This window comes from Rhea americana, unplaced genomic scaffold (assembly GCF_003343005.1).
Source record: "Rhea americana isolate MKP2758 unplaced genomic scaffold, rheAme1 scaffold_183, whole genome shotgun sequence".
Lineage (NCBI taxonomy): Eukaryota > Metazoa > Chordata > Aves > Rheiformes > Rheidae > Rhea > Rhea americana.
In genome coordinates, this window is record NW_028185961.1 from 444,920 (window position 1) to 471,055 (window position 26,136).

A 26,136-nucleotide genomic window follows, 5' to 3' on the forward strand; every position below is an offset into this window, starting at 1 on the left:
GTATTTAAAACACAGCACTCCTTCAGAAACAGATTACTATAAAAAGAAGAGTCACAACCAGTATCTGAAGAAAGATCAACAAAGCTGGGCTGAGCTCAGGGCCTCTTAGGTGACAGCAAGCAGCTGAACACGCAGCTACTCCATTTCAAATTCAAAGCACTTTGAAATCTGACAAATTTGGAGCAGAGGGATCAGTGTTTTCCCAAATACACAGTCCAGACACACTCAAGATCTCAAGATTTCTGCCCCTTGCCTTTTTTTTTTTTTTTTTTTTTTTTTTAAAAAAAAAACCATTTTTTTTTTTTTTTTGCCAAAATTTAAGATTCCTTCTTTTTTTTTTTTTTTTTTTTTTCCCAAATGTAATCAGAGATGCTTCTCCTGGAGAACTCAGCCATGCTATGTAAACCATCACCTTCAGTTTAAAGAAGTGAAGCAGCATTTCAAAATCCTTCTTCCACTGGCAGCTGTAATATCTTCAACAACCACATCTATACAGGTAAGCTTTCTAAGCAGGCTATTCAACAATCTTCTTAACTTGCTATAGCATCAAAGATTTGCAGTTCACTTCTTTGCATGTAAGCTCAAGAGACTCTCACTTAATCATTTGGATTTTTTTTTTAACAGAAAACTGGATGAAAATTGGAATTCATGCTGAAGAGCATGCTTGCTTGTTTTTAAACAATTAAGCCAAGGTATGCCTCACCGACCAGCAGCTCACTCCCACTGTGATGCCTCCTAACCAAAAGTTTATAAGGAGGAAAGCTGTGTTGTTAGTAAATGTCTAAGTCTGAAAAGCACAGGCAACACTGACCWGCTTCATCCCTCCGTCTGAATTACATACGCTATTTAGACATAAAAATGCTGTGCCTCAGTAGTCACATTCAACCAAGAGGTAAGAAAGAAAATGTACACGCTGGCTTGGGGTACGGGGAGACAAGACTCCCCCACCTAGTTTTTTATTCTTTCTTGCTGCATGTTTCTCTAAATTAACAAAGAACTAATGGCAAAAGCTTTCCCCTCTGCCAATAAAATGAAAGAATAAGACTTGTTCTCAAAAYCGCTATTGGCTTTCTAGAAGTATAAAAATTTAATGAAATGATAGAGTATGCATGATGGAAAATTTTGGAAAGCACTGCAAGGATGTAAACCGTTCAAGCAAATTTTGGACTGCACTGTCAATAATTCAAGTATTTTGGCAAATCCTAAGGCCAATTAGCATTTATACAGTTTGTACAYGCAAGCCTCTACAACAACAACAAAAAAATGATTTACCCTGATCTGGCGCTTATAAAATAAAGCAATTCCTAAATTTGGTTATGTGGCAAGAGAATAAGTTTGAGAACTCCCTGTGAGCCCCCTGATTGAGCTCACAAGCTTCCAACTCAACTGACAGACACACTGACTTGTCCCGACTAACTACGTGCACCTCACATCCTCCTCCTGTTACGTCCTTGAATGTTGTGTTAACTCAGTTAGGTTTTGAGTTTTGTTAAAACCAACAGAAAACAGCTAGCCAGAGACTGCTTTATTAGATAGCACAGACTACCTTATTTTTCTCTTCTTGTCCAAAAGCTATCTTATTTGCTCTTTCTAGTGTGGAAATTTGCCACAGCTCTTTCTGCGTTTCTACTTTCTCCGTCTTCCAACAGAGTGTTCTTTTCATCACAAACTGCCTTTCCTCCCTGCTTTTACACAACTTACTGATTTTTATCCCTGAACAGTTATACTGAGAGTTTGGTTGAGCCCTTGTATATGCTCAAATTTCCTCCAAAGTATCTATTATGAAAATGGATATTCCCTGTTTTATAAATTAACCCTGCAATCATGTAAGTTGTGCAAAGAATGTAAAATTGTGTCTCAGCATGGAATACATATATAAGCAGCACTGCATACAGCTTTGCACTGGTACAAAGGCACAGATATTTAATCACAGCTGTGCATTTGCACTTCCTCTGGAATTCTTATTTTCTCTGTACTTCCTAATTTTGTGAGAAATTTCACACGTACACATACACATCCATGCTTGACTGTAAATACGGCTTTCTTAAAAATAGCGACTGCCAAGATGCATTGGTAGTTGCATCATTTGCTTGCATTCATACTCCACCACAATCTATCATACATAGGCAAACCTTTTTCTTTTTCTTTCTTTTTTTAAAGCAATTTGATAGAAATGTCATGTTCAGAACTTTGGGGTAACAGTAACTGGCTGTTCTTGAGAAGTCTCTCTGTGAGACACAGAAAACACCTGCAGATTTCAATTTTTGTTATTATGGCTACATATGTATGGAATAAAAAAGCCCCCAAAAATGTGAAACATAATTGTAAGTCATAAAATGTAATGAGGTATTAAAAATGCAAATGTTGGAGCATTTTACAAATTCGCCCTCTGCAGAACTCAGTATTAGGAATATCAGGATGATCAAATGTCACAGATTTTTTTTTTCTTAAAGAAAACACATGCCATTAATTTTAGTGGAAGTGATAGTGACTGCAGGTTGCCTGTACGTTTCTAATCCAACCTCTCAGAGCGTTTCTCAGAGCATTACTGAGCTAATACTTTGTTATCGCTGCCTATGGCTTTCTCCTCACCTACATCACCTTGAAACTGGTTCAGGCATTTTTTTTATGAAGGTAGAAACCCATATGCATCCYGCCCCAAATGCAAATGCACGTGCACACCAGTTGCGCCTTCGGCCCTGCCCTAGGTCAGGTCTGTATTTTGTCCCTCTCCCCCTGGAACTGGTTCGCTGTCCACAACCACAGGCACTCAGGAAGGAAGCCTGGCTTTCGGGTATCTGCAACACCAGGTCGTCCCACCAGCGCTGCCCACTCCGCAGGCAGGGAATCCTGAGGAGGCTTTGGGGCACGCTTTGCCGGCCGATGCCTTCCGACGACCGCGGGGCCTCAGCCGGCTGCAGAGGGCTGCTTTTTCCTAGCCATGGAATTTGTCTGTCTAAAAAGGTACCTAAAATATTTACTCAAGCAAAAGTACACCCTTCTATTACAAGGCTGTTCCCAGMCATTCTGGTTGCCGTAAAGGACAGGTAACGGCCTTCCGACCGACAGGCGTGCCGGTGACGCCGAGGGCTGATCTGCAGAGGTGCCCAGCGTCCAAACCTCCTTGCAAGATGACTGGGAGCTCTGCGTGACCACCAACTCTGAAACAGAAATCCTGCGCACCTCGGCAGAGTTAAACAAGTACCCCAATTTCTGACTACTTCAGAAAAGCAGATCCTCAGGGCGTTGCTGACCACAGACGGATTCAGACATCTGTAGCTACGTACTACTGGTTGTAAGAAACTCTTCTCTAACTTTGGCATAAAAACTAGCAGTAGGGAAAAGGAAGCTCAGAACGAATGTACTTTTACCATTAAGTGTTGCAATTAGGCAGCAATCAACGCTCAGCAGACGGTGGCGAGGGCACTCCTCTGACAGAGCACTGGCACTTATTTAGGAATACGCTATGTATAAACCACGTTCTAGTTGATGTAAGGGATGCTTTGGACAGCAATAAAACAGTTAAACGCATGTAATAGACTCGCTCGCCAGTGCTCTCGGTTATTGTGACTCAGGCTTTATCTTTTCAGCCGGACAGATCATTAATTTTCCTAGGTGTTTATTATCCACATGAAGTGTCCTATTCCTCTGGTATCAAGTGTTTTATATCTGTAGCTTCGCCTGTGTGAAATCAGTAAGATGACCAAAGACCTTGATATTATCCTGATGTTATTATTCAATATGACATCTCTATGCCTTGGTCTCCTGAGCATAGTAAAAGTAGTTTTATAGTCAATTTTGTTGCCAAATAAATCAAGCCATAATCCTTTCATCCCTCCAAAATCCTCATTTTTTTCCCCCACTCCTAAGAAAGTCTAGGTACCAAAAGACATACTATACAACTCCCTACTAAACTTCAGACTTCCAAGGTAGATGATGAATAGCTACAGTTTATTAGATAACTCAACTTGCTATATATGCCAAATCACATAAAATCTTGGGATTTTATTCTTAGATGGCCTGCAATTCGTGAGAGTATGCTCTTTTTCTGAAGATTGTGCTTTTAATGTTAAAAGCCAAGGATGACAGTTCTATCCGTTAACTAAAATGTAAATTTTCAGAGAAGTGGCAGGTGGCCATATGGCATGTTAAATCAGTAGCAAATCTTGCTTTTTTCCTGGTGCACTCTGTAAGCTTTGTTAGATACACGTAACTTTGGAAGAGCAAGTGTAACAGAAAAGCAGTTGTATACTTCATCCATACAGTGCAGTTTTTCTTTTTTTTAAAAAAAAAAAAAAACACATACTCATAACTTCTTCTTTCCCTGCAGTGACATGTCAATCTCTGTCACTTCAAATAGTTTGGCTTCAGTTACAGCTTAATTTCACACTCTTCCTCCACGTTACTCTTAGCGTAACTGGGACCTACCTTTGTTAGTACCTTGCTTTTAGCCTTCTATCAGTTGCAACTATTTCAAGGACAATTAAGACTTTTAYGACATACAGGACATTCACACTTAGTTTCTTTCTCCCCTCTTCTATTTGCGTTAACTATAAAGACCGGCCTCAGTTTGGAGGCACTGTTCAAAGAGAAATAAACGAAAGCATCCAGTCAGGTGGGGAGTAAACCTTTGCTCTTCTCTGTGCTAATGACATTTTTCATCTCTTGGGCGATCCTTGTAAATTGAACAACTTTGTAAGAAGGCTCAGGGTCTGCCTCTAACACAAAGATGGAGAACAAGGCTCTGTTTACGAACTAAACGGCCTCTTATCTCCTCCCAGAATACAGYATCTGGGAAGCATATGCCATCTGAACATAGTATGAGAATGATTTAAGCCCCACAATCAGATACACGTTCAATGCTCCAGATCTGGGGGGAGAGTAACAGTATTTGTGTTCATCACTGAACCTGTGTACCTGCTCAGTCTCCTCTGGGAATCAGTCTGTGCCCATTTCCTCACCTCTTTAACAGCCTCACTCTGCAGGGCCTATGGCCTCTTCCCCAACCTTTCCCGCACGGTGCAGTATGGCAAGGCCAAGTAGATTCCTTTCTCCTGCACCCAAGACAGGATCTGCACTGCCTTCAAAGAAAAAGCCCATTTTCCTTCGGATAGACCATCCAAAATTGCTTATAGCTTAACCAAATGAAGAGAAGAGAAAGGATGTAGAATAAGACACTAGAGATATATAGTGAGCAGAAACACACTTAAAATTGACAGGATATGTCAATTAATAATTAATATGCCAGGCTTCTTTCCCATTGCTAAACTTTCTCCAATAGAACATCCTAACAGGACATCAGAAACGTCACTATTTCCGTGAATTCACTCAGCAGCTACACATCACTATCATTTCTACACTGCACTTGCAGTGCAGTGCACTACTGCAAGGAACAGCGCTACAGCTGGCGGAAGCWGCTCAAATCCAGCCCGTTTCATCCTCAGACACAGTAGCATCTCTAGTGAAAACCAACATTGTAACTGCAACTGTTAAACAGCTATTCCATCCCCCCCTTTGGAGGCACTCTTCAAAGAGAAATAAACTAAAGCATCCAGTCAGTCCRGGAGCAAACCTTTGCTCTTCTCTGTGCTAATGACATTTTTCATCTCTTGGGCGATCCTTGTAAACTGAGCAACTTTGTAAGCTTTTCTTTTTCTACAAAAATGCTTCAAAAAGCCAAAGGCAAATAACTTAGCTGATACTGAAGTAGTGCTGCACTTATTCTCAGATCAAACTTTTGAAAACAAGGGAACTAAAAGGAAAGAAATATGCAAATTGAGCCTTATCTCTACACACCCATATGCTTACGAGGCACACGCTCATTTGCCTTACCATTATCTGCAGATGTCCTCAAGTAAAGCTTTAAGCTGATGCCACACAATTAAAATCACATCTGTTAAATTTTATAAACTTTGTCCTTGATAACATCTTCACRTCTTCATCTTCTCTGCACTTTTTTTTTCTTTTACCATTTTTAAGTTCACAGACCCAATCTATCTACCACTTAACTACCATCAGTCAGGAGAAGATCCATAGTCCTAAAAATACCCAGTTTGTGCTGTGAGGAGTTCAAGAGAGGTGTATTGGGTTTCTCTAAGCTTGTATTCTGATCATACAGATAGAAGCGATGCCGGAAAGTCCTTATCTGACCCTTCTCTTACAGCCCTCCAATATCTCCCAAATATAAGATATCTCTGTCAAGATATCATAGCTAATCCCAGGGTAATTCAACACACCTAGTATCAAGAGTGTAGCTGGAAGATCCAAAGATAAAAAAGTTGTTTTCGGTCAACAGTATATAGAACCACAATTGTAGTGTTTTACTGAGAAGAAATTAAGTTAAACGAGTCTAAATTAAAAARAATTGCAACACAGAAAAATGCAGCTGTGTGTGATAAGAACGAGGCGACAGCTAAGCTTGTTCACAAACCCAGTATTAATGACTGTTAATTGAAAGTATCATATATTCTACACATCATCTAAAAATTAACTATTTCTGACGATGCATTAGAAAATCATGAGATTAATCGATCTTTTTTTAAAATCTCCTATTTTGTGATAGAGAGATAAAATGTCTAGGAAAAAAAATGCTCATTTAGGAAAAATTACAGGACTTCATTTAATGTGATAATTGCTGAAACTCATAGCAAAACCGCCTTCTTCACAGAGCACTCTTTTTGTAAAAAGAGTGATTTTCTGAAATCCACCTAAATATGTTTGTCCTTGATTTATTATACATCTTTACATGAATACTTGCACACAAGAGTCTTCAATGAGGATTCACAAGCTTCAATGTCAACCAATACAAAACAGGCTTTCATGTACCTCAGCCTTATCCTAATGAGCCAGTTCAAATATCTTTTCTAAAATGAATTTCCTATTTGTTTCCCTCTCCTACAACAGTGAATCACAATGCTGGAAACTGCTTACCTGCCTCTTCTTAAAAAGTAAAACACCAAATAACCTTAGCCACACRAAAACATTCACTGCAGATAAGGAAGAAGAGAACATGGCTTTGGTCTATTCATTTTCCAACAGCATCCTGGAAGGGAATACTCACAGAAGGCATGCAAAGTGAATGCCGGCAGGACAAAGTTGTTTATTTAACTAGCTCTAAAAATATCAAGCATGGGGGTAAAAGAAAGGTCCCAAGAGGAGGCAAAGAATAAACAGCAGTTAAGATTATTTTTCAGTTGTCATTTTCTCTATATGTATGTTTTAAATTATTTGATGTATTTCATAGCCTCTATAATCTTTAGACATGTGAAATTTAAAAAACAGCTTTTCGGATTTTGTAAAGATATGTTACTGTTTGAGCAATTGATCAAAGTCAGTCACTCATACAGATGCAGATAGATGAAGGCATAGCAACCCTTACCTAGCTTGCAGTGCTTTTAACTAAACATAGCATATGTTCTTCAAAAATTGTATCACGTAAGGACCATTCCTGACTGTCTYCAGGAATTTTTGAGTTATATTTCCTGACACATAAAACTTACTGACTAGCCATAAGTGTACAACAAATGTATGAGGGCATAAAGGCAACTCGCGTGGTTTAGTCAGTCCGCCCGCTAACAGCCTGCCAGGGACACCTCAGTGTTAACTCACACTGCTCCTCCCTYGCTTGACTCCTCGTTGGAGATTTACCAGCAACACGTGTCCCTCCAAAAGTAGTATTCAATTATATCAAACCCTGCTAATCTGTAACAACCTTGGCAGAAGACACTAAAAACCGAGTGTCCTGACCCACGAACACAAGTCTCAGCTGTCCATTCTGGTTTTAATTGTAGACATTCAACAAGAAAAGGACATAACCCCCATGGATGAGGAAAGCAAGCTGAGTAGAGCTGTTGTACCCATCACTTCCAAGGACACTGATTTTGGAAAGTAATTTTCACTTCTTGCAAGAAGTATGTGATTAATGGAGACCATCATAAAAAAAAAAAAATTAGAGGGAGCTCTGTTAACTTAACTGATCTCTAACATAAATAAAAAAGCATACCAAATAACCAGAACTCAAAAACTTTATAAATTGACCAAAATCTAGACMAAATATTTCTTCCTTAAGGTAAAAGACTGTCATTGCTCATGTAAATAATGAAGAAATAAAAGGCACAATACAACACGTTAAAGCTTTTCCCTTCAGAGAAAATCACCATTGTATTACAGTGCTTCTCCAACTCCTATAAATCCAGAAAAAGATGACTTTTTAACGTATGAAAGTAAGTACATATAAACATACTCTTGATATATACTATTTTAAATTATATAGTGTGAAAGTTAGTGAACACGGCAGCCTAAGCCAGTCAGCTAATCCTCTACRTCGGGAACCTATGCCTTACTGAATATATCCATCTTTCACACGYGAAATGAAAAAATCATCTGAAAGCCTAGTGTCACAAGAATTTCAGAAGTTTAAATACATATAAAGCAAGGTTATAACACTTGGTGACCTGCAAAAACCATTCCTCACAAGAAGATCTACCGAGGAGCATAAGTACCTAACCYCCGAAGCACAGGAAGGGGTAAAGGTTATGACCAGAAAACAAGACCACTTACACAAACAGGACCTCTCTAAGAATCTCAGCAACAATAAAAGCAAGTGATCTTTGCAGGCAGTAGGAAAATGATCACCCCAAAGAATAAATAAAAGACACAGACTGGAAAACCACAGCAACGATAACATAAGGCATGAATRAGAGCAACTGAGCAAGGGAAAAGTGCCTTTTAAATCTTCTCAGAGCCGTTAGCAATGGAGAGACGAGAGAAAATCCTTCTCCAATTTAACTTTACAGCAGAAGCAGGAACAAAATCTCCATTATAAATTTAGTGTCAAGTGGCAAAGGAAAACAAAGGAAAAACACTGTCTCAGTGCATATACCTAACCAGCTGCAGTCACTAGCTTACCCAAACAAGCAGCACGTTTGACTTCTCCCAGCAGGAGCACACACACCAGTAACACCTTCTAGGCTGCTAAAAACTCTCATGAACARAAGAACCTCACGAAGACTCTAGAGGTGCAGCAAAGGCAACCAAAAGCGTTCAGAGGCTTGTCAAGAGTCATATAACGAAGATTCAGAGATGGCTCCCAGAAAGRCAAAACACAGAGATGATGTGGAAATCTTATTTRCATGAACTAAATCCTAAAGGAGGARGGTCAGATTCATGCTAATGCTTTCAGAAAAAGCAACTGACTAAAAAGCAAGAGGTCATGTCTTGAGGTTTTGAAAGGAACTAGCCTACAAGCAATTACATATTTTTCACCGAGTGGATGGTTGAAAACAGGAACATTTTTCCCAGCTGCAGAAGAAAGCCATGCCCAGCCCTTCTGTGCCTCAAGGTGCATCTTCACAGAGAACATCAGCAGAAGGGACAGACCGTAGCTCACCGTTTTCTGAGCAGGACAAAAGACAAATAGAAGACAAAGCTTCTCAGTCCTCCCTGCCCTAAGCTCCAGCTCTCACCTCGGTGCATGACGAACGACCTTTTGATGTGAAGAGATACTGGTATGCAGTGCCTATACTGAYCGAAAAATGTTAGTGAGAAAATACGTATGTCCTCTGATGACACCTATCTGTCACACACAGGGAGCATGCAACATAATTCCGCTATCGCAGCCTGACAAAATGTTTCAGTACRTAGGCAAAATATTTGAATATGTCACTTCTCTATTCCCTGTGTTTGTAGAGAGGGAAAGAAYAACCCATGAGTCATTTTTCTTAAAATGGAATACATATGCATTTTCTGAACCACACCAATAGCTGCAGGAAGCTCTTGATCTTCCCCAGTAGCCCAATATGAGGATGATATTTGACTATTATGTATGACACCAAGAGAGAAGTATGCAGTGCATTTCATAAAACAAATATAACTGAAAAGGAGTGCACTTGTCTTTACAGAGATGATGATCTTTCTCCAGTGGGGTTGTTGAGTCATGTTGTTTTACCATTTCTATTTTTCTAGGCTCTGAAAAAACATTCCTTTATTTTTTTTTCATTAATTTCCACAGAAAATGAGTTGAGTACATTGCCTTATTTGGAAGTTGTGTTTTCTTTGAATCCAATTATCTCCAAGGTGAATAAAGGCCTATCTGGATACAGAAAAAGCTGTATTCTGAAGGTAACAGCTTTTTTCTTCTTTTTTAACAAAAGACTTGTCATCTTCTGTATTCTATATTGTTCACCATATCAAGAATATCATCTTTGCTCTCTGCACCTAAATTTTCACTTAGCTTTAATATTGAACCAATCAGCAGTATTCCAGTAGCCSAATCTAATTATTAGCAGAGATAAAGCACACGTTCCCCATTTTTTCCTGTTGGTTGCAGGCTAAGGTAGTGTACACGACAGAGAAGACTGCCAAGTACCTACAACAGGGACAGCCAGTGAATCCTGTCAGAGTGGTTGGGTAAGGAATATTGGATTGAACTCCCGATACAGTCCTCTCAGGACCTTATTCAGTAAGAGTTCCCYGCCACTACTCCCCATTCATCTCTTAAACACTATCTAATTTTACCAAGTCACATATTAAAAATAATGATAATTAAAAAAAAAAGTACATTTTCTATCCTCATGCTTCTCCCTCGGTCCCTCCTGGAAGGCTGCTTGTAAAATGGGATTTCTGTGATTATCMGAAACAGGTACAAAGTTAACACCCTAAATGGACTATTTTCTCCCAGTAATTCTCGTGCCAGCCTTGGTCTTTGGATCAAATAATCTTTCACCTCTGAAGTTTGCTCCCCAGCATGCCCATCTGTTGTCACTGCTTCAGCCGGTTTCCTACTCACTCACTCTTTACTTAATCGTTATCTTTTCTAACTTTATCAGTAATTCCTCATGGGAGAACATATCAAATGCTTTACTGGAGTCCAGCCAGATTAGATCTACAGATACCTACAGATCTCAAATCCTTCACACTGCTGAAGTCAAAACCAAGCATCTGTTGTCTAAGTTGTTTAATTTCTTATCCCCAAACAGCCATACCAAATTTACAYTTCTCCAGTCAGACGATACTAATTCTGACTTCAGAGAGCTATTATTATTTTTTTAATACTAGAAGGCAAAAAGCTGTAAACTTCCAGAATTCCAAGATCAAAATTATATGACCACTCTGTATGAAATAGTTGAGCTTTGGGCATTTCCAGTTATATTCACTTCCACCCTGCTCTGGCTTCCCCAACTGTCCCCTTGTTSTCTTTGAATTTACAGGGCTGAAGTTTGATTCTATTTCATTTGCTTTGGAGAGTAACATCTCTGAACACCAAAATACCACTTTTCTAAAAAAAGAAAAAAAAATAGATCTCCCCTTCAATTCCTTGAAGACTCTCCTTGCACACAGTATGTTTCTGAGACGGYGGTTTACACAGATGCCAGGAATCTTTCTTTCCTGAGCTTAGAATGCAAGTTACAAACACATTTTCTTTTTTTTATCGCTGACCTAAAGAAATTACAGCCCTCTCCACTCATTCAATTTAATTTGACCCCTTCAGCAGACGTCCAAATTAACTGAGGTTCTCAGTTTCTCTGGGTACAAACCACAGGAGAGAAGGATACTCTATTTCTATCTTCTATATATTTGTAGATGAAAGTAATACAAAACAAAGRGAGAAGAAACATGAAAGCCAGGAATTGTGTGTTTTCTCTCCACCAATCTTCTTCCTYTATTTTGCTTTCTCTAGTCTAACAGAAGCAATAGAAGAGCTATTATGTTACTTCCATTCTTCTCACGCAAAGTGGCTAAGAATATACACTGACAAAGAAATTTACCCAAAATAATGATCTCAACAGTAAAAAAAGGAAAGATATCATCAATGATCATTTAAAGAGAAAATATAAAGCATGCTCATAGCAGATACAGAGCTAAAGAGCAAATCATTTCTGTCAAAAGAATTTTTTTTTTTTTTGAGACCTTGCTGGCAAACCAGACTGTCATTTGGTTCAGAATCAAAATCCTCAGAGAAAAGTAACTGGACAATGGAGGAAAAAAACYCAACTCTGGTTAAGTTTATTAGCCAAAAAGAAAGGCACCCAGCTCTCAAACTCATGGAGAGTGCTCAAACATGCTTACTGAAGACAACTCAAAGTCGTAGGATGGAAAGGCAAAAGACCTGAAGCAGTACAGCAGGTAGAGATCCACATGAGCCTCCATGAGAAAAMAGAACTGGTAGCTACACACAGAAGAGAAAGCATCGCAAATATGCTCAATACCTGGGATGTGTCCAGGCAGGCAAGAGGTGTGCAGCTTCGTTTAAAGAAAGTCACTTTTCAAAGAAACTGCTCACACACATTTTATTGTTGTTGGTCCATCCCATATCAAATACTTTTCTCCTCCATCACAGCTAACGCAAACCCAGGAAACAACAGACGCTCTAGGTACGACGAAGGCTCACCACGTTACTTAGGAACTAAAAAAAGTGTAGAGAGGGGCACRGAAGGCCCGACATGGGGCCCCCGGGGACTTCCCGGCTGGCACCGCACACAGTTGCAAAACACCACTTGCAAGCCGCTGCAGCAGTACTAGGCAGGGTCCCACCATCCCACCATTACCAACTGGAGTCATATTGCAGAAAATAAGAACTGTAACATAAAAGTTCCAGATAAGAGGGAATAGAGTAGCACCAATTTGGGCATCTCATATCAAAAGGCAGGTATGATCCACAGCACGCTATGATAGTAAGTCCCAAGACACATCACACCACAAATTACTGTTGTAAAAGCAACTGCAGTGCCCGGAGGAAACCTGCTGGTCCACACAACAGCTGATTACACCTCAGAAGCTAGCTACACACTGCTTGTTGTCAGGCCATTTATTTGACATTTATATTCTCTTTTGTGTTTGAGGCGCAAGATGTCTCAGAACAAAGACTTTTTGTTTTTAATCTGTTTTTTTCCCAAAGTCAAAGTGAGTATTTGCAAGGATTATGCTAGCATTAACAGCTGGCTCTTCTCTGCCGTCTGTTTTGTTTTGATACGCAAGCTGATTATTTAGAGTAGTCTGTTTGGAGCCTTTGCTGGAGTTACTTATATGCTATGGATAGAAAATCTGAGAGCATGTGGAGGTAAAGTTGATTAAAGATTTGAGATAAGGTATCTSTAACCTGTCAGGGAGCAGCAAGGCCCAGATGCTCCTTGATGGAAGTTGAGCCGGAGCAAGGGGTGACCCCAGCACAGGCAGTGGCCTCACCGATGGGGCGCAGTCTCGCAACGTCCGAGCCGGGCAGGCAGAGCCGGGTGCAAGTAACGGGCTCCATAGACTGTCCCAGACGCGGCAAGGAGATGAACCAGATCTGGGGTCTGTCCAGTGAGCCCAACCAGGAGCAAAAGAGATAGGGCCAGAGACAAGCTACAATGCAGGTCTGCAAGGTCCATCTAGGAGACCAGCTACCCGCAGCACAGGTCCAGGGTCCACCCAGGAGAYGGGGCGGGGGGCTCCCAGCTGAGCTGAAATGCAGCCCTGGGCAGTGGTGGGGGGTTCAAGGAAAGTCTGCTCAGGCCCTTTAATGACTATTGGGGGCCTTTGAAGAGATAAACAAGTTGCTTTTGAGAAAAAGGCCTAAGCTAAGGTCCATCATGTACTGTCATCCACGGAGGGTGCACGTACACGTAGCTCCCTGGAAGGCTTGCCAATGCCAACGGATTCTAACAGTGCTGCACTATAGTCCTGGAACACAGCGGGCTACAGTGCTGGGCACATTTCTCAAGAAATGCATGATGGAGGCTCCAGGCTTAAGATGCTTCTTATGAACACTAAATACAGAACCACAGTTCATTATGACTTTCATAGTAATTATTATGAACAGTGGTAYGCTCCCCCCTGCAATCTTTTCTTGAAGTCACTTCGATATATTTTTCCCCATTTCCAGGTTGTGTTTCCCATKCATTCACTTTTTATCTTCTGTTTCAATATAGATATTCCTCGTTTATTCATATGARATCAAGGTTCTGAAGTTATTCAGAAATGCTTATTGGACATTTTTATTGGAAAAAAATTTATCTGGCCTTAAACACAGGTGGAGTGTTTATGTCTYCTGCTAACCATAAATGAAATACTGAAAGAAAGAAAATGGGAAACTCCTTGCTGAGCTCCACATGTTTATTTGCATTCATACAAAAATCAGTGATATCTTCAGTCTCAATAACTTGAATATCCTAAATATCAATTTTCAACTTCTTTTTACCATTTAAATAAAGTACAGTTACTGCAAGTATTATCTCTGAACAAGTGCAACATGATGAATTACACATAAAATGAGTACTGAGTAGGGTCTGAAATAGTAAGTTCACTTCACCAGTTTGAAGTCTACCTTCATTCATTTTGAATTATGAGAATTCAAGATATTTTTAATCTACTTTGTATGGAAGAAAAGCGTGTGTCTGAGACACTTGAAAACACAAATTGATTCACAAGAAAAATTACCTTAGGTGTTCTTCTCGCAATTGATGAGTATACTTTCTTTCTCAATCCTTGCCTTCCACACTATTTCCCTTAACATAATAAAAGGTTTGGGAATTCATGATATTTTTGTTAAGTATCTGACCTAAAATTGTTTTGCTACAACAGCTGCTTGCAACCATTTTTGTCTTCACAAGTTTTCAGGGCAGATCTGGGTTACAGACTATGCACTGGTAACAGTGCATCAATTCTATATAGCAGAGTTATAAATAAGTCTTAGAATTAAATTGAAAATTATAGTATTGTTAAAAGGATCATTTTTCCCCCCTCTGTACAATAGACTAAAGAAGTTACTACCAGTTTAAAGGAGGTCTTCGAAGCAGTTTCCTTTTAAAATATACAAACAACCAAACTTAAATACAGAAAAATGTAATAGAGCARCTTTGTAACATTATAGGGTAGGAAATGCTATAGCACATGAGACTTTCTTTTTGCTACAGCTAAAGAAAAACCAGCAATGTCTCTGTTCTCTCTGGCTATAAACTCAGACTGCAGGAAAAGTACTGCTGTGAAAAGTATGTCTACTTGTAAGAAGTAAACYGTCTATGTATTTGAACAGATACTATTTTAAAAAAGCTTCATGACAAGACACATTACATTCACTGAAAATAATGAAGTGACACAGAATCATAGCAAYGTTGGTTGGAGGGACATCTCCAGCCCAGATTCCTGCTTAAAACAGCACTATTCCGCCACCAGCAAGCCAGCTCAACCAAGGCTTTTGTCTAGAGAAGCCTTGAAAACCTCTAAGAACAACGATGCCAYGACCCTTCTGAGCAACTTGAACCAGCGCTGCACCACCCTTGGAGTGAAATTTTTAAAGTCCAACCTGAATATCCCAAGCTGCAATTTGTCTCTTTTCATTTTGCCCGATGCTCCCAAAACCAGTTTGCTCCTACCATCTTTTTTTTTTCATCATCCAGTACTTGAAGGCTGSCACTGGATCCACCCTAAGAGCCCTCCTTGCCAGCATTAACATGCCCAGCTCCCTCAAGCTCTCTTCACAGGACATGTGTTCTAGGCCCTTGACTATTTTGACAGCTGAGCCCTCTCCAGTTTCTCCACAGCCCTCTTGAAGTGGGGGCCCCAAACTGTAATCTGTACTGCTGCTGCAGCCTCATCAGTGTCCAGCAGAACAGGATAATAAGGTCCCTTCGTCTGCTGGGCCCCATCTCTCCTAATGCACCCTACTATTGGGGTTAACTTACTCATGATTCGAGCGTGCCATGCCAGCTGGAGGCTGCACCATGGATCACTACCCACCGAGGACAGCAGTCCAGTCAAGTTCCAGCCCACTCAACAGTCCATTCGTGAAGTCCTGCAAAAAAAGAGAGGCATGAAGTACTTCAGCTTCTTCCATGAGCTCTCTCACTGCACTGCCTCCCCAACCGACAGCAGACCCACATCTTCCCTTTCCGCTCCACTCCTACAGCTTCCTCAGAGGTTTAAGCTTCATGAACATTTCTCTTTTTTAAAGGAAATGAAAAATCAGTTCCTTCAGATTAAATTATAGGGYTTGATCACAGAAAAGGTATGCATCTTGCCATAAAGGGATATGAAATCTGATCACACTGTTTTTCCCCCGAACTAACCACACTACTGAGTATTTCTATATATCTTATCTTGGCAGAAGAGGCCAGGCCTGAAAGCTTCTCAAAAATTCACAACAGGTTCATACAAAATGCTATGTAGTTCATGCTAGATATAAGAAGAGYATGCAGTCTCAGCATATACGATTAGGATACTCGTAAAAACATGGGGCTTGAAGAAAAACCTACTTAATGAAAATAGCTTAGAAGACTAACTTCTTTTACCCCCTGTGATTTTTCCTCCTGTAAACATCTCCTCTCAGGCTGTGTCTGTTCCACTCTAGGAACACCTGAGCTAATAGATCCAAGCTAAATCCAAACATGTTTTCTCCTGACTAATTCAAGCACAGTGCAGACCTAATGTAGCTGGATTATATTCAGATTCACAGCACTAGAGTCTATGGCAGTGCATGGGGGTACACAAGCTTAGAGATCAAGGATCCCTTAACTCTAAACTACACCTCCTTTCGCAGCACGAACAAACTACAACAGTAATGAGGAAAACACAGGGCTGTGCTGTTCAGATTTCTATTTTATTGTGTATTCTGAATTCATACCCCTCTACGTTCCCTTGTGGTATATTTTCACCATCAAATCAGTTATTTCTTTGGGTTCAACTACCAGTCCTAAAACCAATAGTAGTCTATCGTATTACAGAATGGAAGAGGCACTGGGACATCATCCAGTTCATCCCTCTGCTGAGAGAAGATGCATCTAAACCACATGAAGTTTGTGCAAGATGGTACAAAACACAYGTCAACAGTAATTGAGTCTCTTCAAAGCAGCAACTCTACATTTACAGCACATTCAATGAATCTTATCTGAAATATGACTAGTATTTCTTCCTAATAATGGAAATCAGAGTTCTTTCCTCTGATCCCCCCACCTCTTCTCATGCTCTTTCCAGCTGTTAACTGCAATCCCTTTTTTCGTAGTTGCACATGTACAAAGATCTCACCGAAAGGAACAAGCATGAAAAACAAACACTATCTATTACATTGCTATGTTTCTGCAAGCTCAGAGTTTAGTTTCTAGAGTCACAATATCTAAAACTTCCACCAGATTTCTTGTATCAGTTCTACAAAGGGATCTAAAAAATAAACCTGCTACTTTTCTAAAGATTTTTGAGGAGCTTCCTTGGTGAAACTCACTGGATTTTCTAATTAGCGCACCACTTGCTCTGTCATGCTCATCTGGAAAGCCAATCACCTCTTCTTAGAGTATCCTGGCTTTYGATTTAGTACACTTCAACCTAAATTTGAACTCTGCAAGCAATAGCAGTAATAAGGTTATAAAAAGACACAGAATGGTTAAGGCATTTCGAGCATCTGGTGGCAACCGTTGATGGAACGGAACAATACTTGTCTAGACATGTTTCACAACAGATTGGATCTGGACATTTTCATTTATTTTCTGCAGTGCATAGAGTTATTCATGTAATTCTGATTACTTAAATCTATTATTCCAATTTCATCCCATCATGCTCAAAATCTGCCTTATTAGCTAAAGACCATGCACATATTTTGTACACCTTTCTCTCTGCATCAGCCTAACAAAGCTTCTATTTCGTACTCCTCTGGAGTAGTTGTCCATGCATTGTCAAACTGAATTGTAAGTTTAAATATGATTTAACTTCTTCTGAGGCTGCTTTTTTGTTTGTTTGTTTGCTTTTGTCAGTCAGATACCTCTCTATTTCCCACACAGTTCTTCTGTCACCATGTAACACACGGCCAGCTTCCAGAAGAAAAACCTGAAGGTTGATTCTAACTATCACAAAACAAGATGCTAACATCACTGCAGGATTGTTAGCTTTTTTGTTTGTTTGTTTTGTTTTCTCTAGTACCTTGAAGTTAATCTTTCTTCAAAACTGAGCACATGACATTTGATAGGACTAAAGCTGCCAAAATTCCTCTTTTTTGTGATTCCATGTAATTTTTAGAGATTTTTATATATATATATATATATATATATATATTTATACACATACATATATATACACATATACATATAACATACACACAGAGGAGCCTGAAACAAACACTGACCACTTCATAAACTAAAAAGCAAAGGCAGAAATATCAGTGCAGTCCCCCGACCACTTTCAGCAGAATCTCACTGTAACAAACTGTAAATTTGTCTCTTCTTCAAGAATTCAATGCCAATCCGATTTTTAAAGTATTACTAGTTTCTCCTTAAAGGAAGGAAAAAATGTGTCGTTGAGTTCCCCATCAGATAAAATCCACATATGCATGTGTACACACACAGAGCCCTTTCCAGAACTTCCCAATTATTAGATAGAACGTAAACAGTTATGCCCCACTCTTGTTTGCATGGATTTTGCAACCTCCTATTCCTCCAGTTTTTCAGGTCTGTAAGAAATGAAATTGTATTCAAGTAATTAAAATTGTACTTTTTTTTCAAGTTTCAAACTTACAAACTCCTGCTATGAAATAGAGGGCATAAAAACAACAGCCTGTGAAATATTAGCATAAAAAAAATCTTATCAAAAAGACTACTGAGTAACTCTGTCTTKCATAACCCCACTACCAGGATTCGCTCTGTGTCTCTTTGCCCTGCTGCCACCTCCCAACCCCTTTCACTCCCAGCATCTTTTCTCCTGGTTCTGCCCTTCCCGCAAAGATGGAGACTGTGGAAAACAGAAGCAGGCAGTAATGTTTTGTATCGACTACAGAGAAATAACAAGGAAAACAGCAGCGTTCTGAACGTCCCCAGTCAGTGACCATATGTAAGAAAAACGTTCAGTCGACAAAATACAAAAGTGTAGGCAGGACAGGTTTCCACTTCCAGAAAGGTTGTCAGGGTGGCAGCAAAGGCAGCGGCGGCAAACGCAAATGTAACTTGCCCTTACGGATCCAACGCAGGCTGCGCTGGAGACCGTTCAGAGTCACTTTTAGKATTTCTCACCTACGCTCCACACTTCAGTGTGGCGATACCGCATAAATATCACGTTCATTACAATCAGTACAAATCTGATAACCTGTTTTATAATTTTAGACACAAACTTACTTAAAAACATAACACTTGGAAGATGCTCTGCATTTGTCAGGCAAACATACAAACGTGTTCCAATTGCCAGATTTTCCTCATGAAGTGGGTACATACAATGCTACCTCAATGGCACACATTGAASCTGAAATCTCCTGAGTCTGAATGCATTAAAGGAAGAAATTCAAGGAATTAAACATATCTTTGTATTAAYCAGATTCTGAAAATCAGTCACCATGTTTTCTAAATAATTTTGTTTTCCAAGTGCAGTAATGAAAACACCTCAGAAAGGCAACCAAGGGAGTGGAGTAGCCACAAGCATCCAGCAAACCCACAAAATTACACACGCAAGAAGTATTTCTCATTCATTTCCAAACAATACACAGTCTAATTTTAAAATACGTTTACAGAGATAAGATAGAGAAGCTTTTTTTTTTTTTTTAAGTAATGTTGCCCCACTAAATAAATGACACACACATTCTGATATCAATCTACTTCTAAAATCCCAGTCCACAGTCACTTTTTTCTCCCAAGCTGGTTATAATTAGACATATTCTATTTCTTCCAAGTTCCTGTACATTTGGTGATTTAGCTTTGCCTTGCCAAATTTCAGTAATGACCTGCTGAACCTTTAAGTTCTGAAGCCAGGAAATGTGCTCTTAACATCAGCTGCTCATCTGATCGATGCTCTGATCAGTAGTGTCGGTTCCGTCTTGTCACCTCAACAGGTTGCAGGATTTTTTTCAGTGAGGATCGGTTTAACACCTGGTTTCAGCTGTGCTTTCAAATCATCAATAAAATTTATATGGATACCTGCCAGTGCAGGAAGCTGTACTTGCACGCACTTGGGGAAAATTTTTATTTTGTCGTTTATATGTCCTTAACAAAAACAAACACACAAACCAAGAACCTGAATGGCTGTCACTGAGYATCGCCAGGGATCTGAACAAGGAAGGCTAAATAATTCAACTCTGGAAACTCTTCTCCCCCTAGTTTTTAGATACATCACTTACAAGGTTATTCCCTCTGTTCTTATGATACAGCTGTAAATTTACAATGACTTTCTCCATAAAGCTTATGATCATGAAGGCTTCATCTGATCATGGAAAAAAATTCTGTTGAAGTACTTCATTGTTCATTTATTCTTGTAATACTAGACCAGCTTATTTCCTTATTTCAGGTAAATATGTTTTCATGGTCAGTCAAAATGAGGTGGTTGCATTTCTTTTCTACTTACAGTAACCAGGGTGTCACTTTCCAAATTTATGTTAACTGCAGCTTTATGCTTCTGTGCATACACAGCAAGGCATATGAAATATAACTTTTCTGCTATGGATGATGATCAGAAGTTTAGAGGCTGCTACTTGAGGCAAAAAAACAAAACCAGAACACCTTATTATAGGAAAGCAACTGGAAAATGACTGACCTCAGCCATGTAAAATACATTCTTTTCCCCCTAACTTCATAACATTTACAATTTTTTTCCTGGGATACTACTGGTAATTAAAGCTATAAAAAATTAACCACGTTCATTAGGGCACACTGAGAAGGTGGTTTCACATGACAGGCCAACAGGTAGGCAGGACTGAAGGTTCACCTTTCAAAGGCAGCAGCTGCTCTGCGCTCCAGCAACTTATCCGCGAGTAGATTTCACACTGGGGAAACAGCTGGCAGAAACTCCCTGTTTGCAATCTTTCCTGTAAAAAGCCTGTCTCAACAAACAGACCAGAAATGCATCTAAAGCTACCTAAATTGCAAGTGTTAATTGTTTACATACAGCAAAAAAGACCTTCAAACAGATGCACACATTTGAAGGAAAAATAAACAGAAATCAATGCTTAGTACTACCACTTAAAAGCCTCTCTTCATTTCAGAGCAAACCAAATCAAGTTGTGTTATGATCAAAAGATTAAGGCCAGGGAGGGCACTCTGAAGAATACTATTTTCAAGAAGTACCATTATACAGCTAACACGACCATGGAAGTTAAATAACAGTGTAACAGTAAACCTATAAAACCAAAATTCAAAATAGCCTTTAAATTATGGTAAATTATACACGCAATCTTTCCCCTCCTTCACTAGGAGGGGAGGAGGGCTTGTTAAGAGAACCAATTGCCTGAACATACCAGTATACACTAGCAGTCACTACTACATTAGAGGGACCTACAGTATTCCCCTGGACTGAAAACAGTAGGTGTTACGACTGTGTCAGATTTTGTGGTATGTAACTTGTTTAATCTTTAACAGAGTTTCCATAAATTACAAAATTTCTAAAGTACCTTAAGCTGTGGACTAGGCATCCAGGTTTTCGGTAGATTTTTATGTTCAGTAATGACACGCAGACTCATATGATTATATTTAGGAATAGGATAAGACATTGGAAGTATTCGTTCTTATAAAGGTTTCATTCTATAYTGGAATGAAAAAACGAAGTTCAATGAAGTGTTTAATTTACCATACAGGTAAATTAAAAGACTACGTARTTAAAGAAGCGACCAGTGGCCTGGACTGAAAAGCAAGATCCCTGGAGTCTGTTCCTAACTCAGCAGAGGTAAGGCTTCAAAAGCACATCTGTTATTTCACCTCTGATGGGTGTCAAAATGTCCTACTGTCAAATTTAAGGAATTTTATTTATATTTGGTAACACAATGGTGCTATCTACACTAGAAAAGTGTAAGCAGAGCAGACCRAAGGCCTGCCCGGAAGGTGCTGTAGAGGTACGGTGTTTCGAGGTACGCTAGGAGCGAGGCAGACAAAAGCCCCGACAAGCAGCGCATCCGAACATGCTTCAGGACGGGTCAGGTTCACAGAAGCACTCRGGCAGTTAAACCCACAACCAGCTTCCTGCAGACTCCTGACAAGTGCTGGCAAGAGCCACACATGCCTATACTTCACAAGCACATTGCTGTATTTTAAGCTTCCTTCAAGTTCCTTCCTCAAACATCGATGCCACTTCACGTGTGTTGGGATGCGCCAGCAGTGACTGAGCTAGACAGCTCAGCACTCAACTTGCGTATAAACCCTAGTGGGAGCAAAAACTGAAATACCTGTGTGTGTGTTTCCATTTGAGAGGATCAGGCTAGTCTTCAGCAAGTTTACTGTGCACCAGTCGAATCAAGATCTGCAGAAAATGCACTAGTATCTGACACTTTCTTTTACAACACTGCTGCTCCTGGGCTTTGTGGTAGTGCAGAAGTCAAAAGATTAGCGCACTCACCCAGCAAGTGGAAGACTTGGGTTTAGCTCCCTGTTTTTCCTGATGGGACTCAAAGGCATCTCACTCATATTCCCTTTGTCTGTGAAACTGCCTCAGATGTTTCAGCTTGGAGTACTTTGAATTTGAAACAAACAAAATGCACTCTTGAACTTTAAAATTTACACTTAAAAAAAAACAGTAACTAAGCAGCTCAATTAATAAAAAAAAGTTGAAACAAAGCTTTTCTCTTTCATAATATTTTAGGGATTTTCCAAGGTAGAAAAAAATAACAGCTTCATTGGTAATAACTTGTTAAATGCTTTAGATTCAAGAGATCTGCACACTTAAAAAAAAAAAAAAACAACAGGTTTTGACAGAAAATACAACTTTGCTTTAGTTGTAATCACATCCCCTTTGGTTATATTACAGCTTGGAGATGCTTCAAGTCTAAGACAAACAGTGAGTTGGCTTAGAATTTGCCTCTAGTAAAAAAGCTGCCTCCTAATAATAACTCCAATCCTTTTAAGAGCCATTTCATTCCCSAAGCGGTGTGTTAGCCTTTTAGAGAAGCACAGGAACGTTGTTGCCAACACYCGCTTTCCTCAGTCTTCGTGGCACCTTTTAATCTTTTTTAATCTAACCTATTTTCAACATTRCCCAAGGAGAAGTTATGCTTTTTTGGCTATGGAATTCACGACGTCTGTGCCAACTATAAAGCGAAATCACTTCCTCTGGAGAGAGCAAGGGAATGAGAGAGGGAATATAGGTTTGAAGTGAATGTACAAAACCAGTTTGCCTTCATTTTGGCTGAAGGCAGATTTCAGGATCCAAGYATTTGGTTACCACAGTTGCTGCTTCAAAAGCGATCTTTTCTACTGCTCTATATGGGCAAACCCACTGGAAAACAGATGAGTGCTCAATCTTAAAGAAAGATCGGAAATTTTAAGACAGTGATTCAAATAGTCAAAGCTGGATTGTCCTTCAGATGTCTGTTCCAAATTTTCCCAAAGGCTCTTCTTTCCTCACAATATTTAAGATGAATTAAATGAAACAAATTATTCTTATAATGACAGGGAGAGAAAAAGCATCCTGAGAAAAAGCATCCCTCAATAATGAAGTAGGTGCTCACTGATCTCCTGATATTTTCCATTTCTTGCAATATAGCTACATGGGGAGGTGGAGGGAGAGAGAGCCTTCTTTCTTGGCTAGAAAGATGTTTTATGGCAGAACAGTATCCAAAACAAAAACAGGAAGAGGGATGGAATATCATGCCATAGTCCATTTCTTCTAAGCTAACCACCAAAMATATCTGCAAGCTCAATGTGAAAACTGCATGCTTTACAGAGATTACGGCTTTCCGAATACAGATATGCTAATAAATGCAGGTATTCCAAAGAGAATCAAGCAAGGACAGCAATTAGAAGTCACCAGCTGACAACAGATCCAAGATTCCCTAAAACGGTTTTGCAGACTTATTTTAAGGACAGCCCATATCTAATTTGCAGAAGGAAAGAAATACAACTCCATAGAAATACCAACTATTTACTAAGCGCTATTACGGCAACATTCCAGTAATGTACCTCAATATCATTTTTACTGGCTACTCAATAGAAACGCAATTCAGAGAACTTAAAATATATATATATATATATATATATATATATATATATATATTGTAAATTGTATTGTGGGTCCTGACACAAGTCTGCATAGAGGAATTCCTCCTAAACACATCATCTTTTTTTTCTTTTTTCCTCATCAGTCTCCCATATATTCCTATTTATTTCCCAGGTCAATTTTTAAGACTCAGACATTCATCTGAATGCAGCAGTCCCGCACTGTAAAGATTTAGCTGTGCGTGAAATATTATGCTACTTTTTCCAGCAACAACTGCAGGCCTGAACACTGCACGATTTTATCAAACACCGTCAGCTTTTATCTAATTTTACCCTGGACAAAGCTTGTTACTCAACAGATTTAAAATAACATACATGTTAAAGATGAAATCCTCACTGGACTTCAAGTTTGCTGCTTGTGTGAGTGGAAGCTTCTAGGGTTATGGAACTGAAGTGGCTGATCACAGGCGCATAAGGAACCAACCTCCCCCCATTCTGTGGATATTCATAAAAGGGTATTCAAGATCTCCYTGAAGTATTTAAGTATCCTTATGTTGCACAATGCTATTGCAAGGCAACTACTTAGTTCTCTCTCTTATCTACAGAAAAATCAATGAAGGTGTCCTTTAGGGAAATGCTGCAAGGAAACGGCTTTTTTTTTTTTTTTTTTATGAACCATTCTTAAAGCTAGCTGTGTTTCTACAGGAAATTTCTTATGAGTAAAAGAGAGAAAAGTATTATTTCTCCCTAACTGAAAAGGCAACAATTATGTCTTAAGAAGGTGTTCCATGAAGGAGCAGCGCCGAGCACGGGCCCTGCAGAGCACCCCCGTGCCTCTACGTGCCAACTCCAGACTGCCACTGCACATCCTGCTTCAAACCCTACTAAAAAATCCTTGATGACTGTTGAGGGACTACACTGTAAATAAAAACGAAAGATAGCATGGTAACAAGAGCTACGTCACCATGTAGACAAGAAAATGCCGTCTCCAACACAACTGTCTACTCACAGTCAGAGAAAGGATGGTACCCTCTATCCACTAAGAATGACCATCTTTGATTAAAAAAAAAGAAAGAAAGAAAGAAAAAAAAAGGTAACTTTCATAGTCTGCAGGTAGCTTCCACTATGCTATTCTTTAGCACAAGTGCTAGCGCATTTTTCTTCATTTTCTCCTTCACTTACGATGTCCCTCTTCTGATCCTTTGGGAATACAGGTCTACTAGTACATTTTCCTTTACTGAGCTGAGGTCAAAGACTGCCAAAACAAATGTATTTTGTACGAGAGCATTACTCCATTTGCCAGTGCTGAAAGGTCAAGCACACAGAACATACACACGTTTAGCTTTTGAAGGGACCCCAGTTTCCTGAACATCAATATTACTGTCTGAGAAAGCTACACTTGCTGCAATCCCAAGAACCAACACTGAAAGATGCAGTATTTTTCCCTCAYGAGTATAACTTGCGCTTTTGACTGCACACTACCTAGAATTGGCATTAGACTACCCTGTACAGTCCGTTAGGCTCTGATCGCACAATTACAGCCATGTGTGGGCTCTGCTACACCCCAGCTGAGCCCTCTAGGAAAAGGAAAACCCTCTGAGGCTCTTCCCTGCTCTAGTAAAGCCAGCTCCAATTTATCGTCGTCAGGCTGTGCTGAGAGAGGAGAGGTGACAGCTCGCACCGGTTGTTGGTTGAGCTGCAGCCACTGCCGTGCCCCAAGCCCCTGCTACGAAACCTTCACCYTCTTGTGTCGCATCCTGAGAAGCGCGAAAAGCGACGCAGGGCTGACAGATGATGCTGGATCCTTCAGGCCCAGCGCTCTGTTGGTCTTCACCCTACTGAGCACAGAGAGAGAGAGAGGATTGCTCTTTCACAGAGGGATTTCTACCAGCGCTCCCCAGGCTAGTGTTTCAGTTCACAGCTACGGAAGCACAGTCTGCAAGAGAGCCTTGAAAGCAAGAAAACGCCTGCAGTTCAGAGGAACCTACTGCCATCCTGGACCACACATGACAGAAGACACTCCTGAGCAGGCCAACATACCTCAGGATCCATGGGGAAGCCTTCTGCAGTTCATCTGATGCCTACCAACCATGGAAGCAACAGACTCCTGCTACAAGCAGGCCAAGCCACCATCTCTACCGCCTACTCTCCGTAGCAGCTACCCTGTAAACCAGTGTGTCGTTTCTTCATCTAAATCTTTTTATCTACTTATGCATTCAACAAAAAGCAGGCCTCAGAGGCGCCTGAGCAACTTCAGACAAAACATTCTGGGGACAGC

General features: G+C 39.9%; 1 protein-coding gene across 3 annotated transcripts in view; it reads right to left on the reverse strand.

The window, feature by feature from the left end:
• LOC146597464 (protocadherin-15-like) overlaps positions 1 to 26,136 on the reverse strand; it is a 593,579-nt gene that overhangs the window by 363,957 nt on the left and 203,486 nt on the right. For all 3 annotated transcript variants that reach the window (XM_085302026.1, XM_085302025.1, XM_085302024.1), the window contains exon 5: positions 15,660 to 15,769. The gene's annotated coding sequence lies outside the window, so the exon portion shown is untranslated. The remainder of the gene's footprint in view (positions 1 to 15,659; positions 15,770 to 26,136) is intronic.